The following is a 1,128-nucleotide window of genomic DNA, read 5'->3' as shown; positions in this document are numbered from 1 at the left end:
TCTCTGTCTTTTTTTCCTGCAGATCATTAATTCTATCTTATTTTGTGGTTACCCTAGCTTTTAGAGAATTTAGATTAGATTGGAACTGATTGAGAGCATTGTGAACATCATCCCTAGTGGTTTTAGTTCTTCCCTTACATTGTGAATGTTATCCCTGGTGGCTTTCAGTTCTGCTCTAATCAATTTTGTTTGATCATGCATGGCTTTCTGCAACCTAGCTATTGTGAGCCTGAATACTCTTTCCGACATACTGAATATGTTGATAGCCATTAGGTCAGTTGCAGAAGGCCCATCCATTTTTCTTCTGTTGTGCATTCCTCCTCCAAGTCATTTTTGTGAGAGATGACTGAACGGATGCAGGTGGATGTATCGACCATGCTGTAGTGAAAGTACACCCTGGGATGCTTTTGAGCAATAGGATTCCCGACCCAAACAAGAGAAAAAAGAAAAGAGAAAGAATAGAGAGAGATAGAAAGATAAAAGAGAAGGCTCAGCCCAAATGGGCCCCAAGGAAAATTTGTGAAGTATACAAACAGAAACAGACAAACAAAAAACTGATAAAATTATAGGCAAATAAAAAAAGAAACTCGGCGAAAAGAACCCCAAATATAAGATTTATATATTGTTAGGACAAACAAGAAAACATGGAAACTTTGGCAGAGAAAAATGATGTGAGTGTGGTTATAAGTTCTCAGTGTGGGCGAGGAAGATTGTGTTGATTCTTCCTGGATGTAACTTGATATCTTTGTTTAAAAAAACTCAACTTATCTAAGATATAGTGGGATTAAAAATTGGTTTACCTATAGGGGTAGCATTGATTGGAGAAAGGGGATTGCCATAATGTTAAATTCTATATGAATATTAGAAAATAAAAATTATAAAGAAACAAACTGGTCTAAACTAAACTCAAATTTAAAAAAAAAGTGAAAAAGAAAAAATGCAAAAGAGAACACAGGTGTATATACCAAAAGTTCAGATTAGAAGGTTATTATATAATTAGATTTTCTGGACATCTCACTGTGATGATAAATATGTTAATACAGCAAAGACGATTCTAAGGTGGAAATACATAACCATCCAAGCATCCCTCAAAAAAAATTGAAAAATCCAGAACACACCAACTGTCTG

This window comes from Mustela nivalis, assembly GCF_964662115.1.
Source record: "Mustela nivalis genome assembly, contig: HAP1_SCAFFOLD_817, whole genome shotgun sequence".
Taxonomy (NCBI): Eukaryota; Metazoa; Chordata; class Mammalia; order Carnivora; family Mustelidae; genus Mustela; species Mustela nivalis.
The sequence above is the reverse complement of the archived record's forward strand: the minus strand, read 5'-3'. Positions refer to the sequence as shown.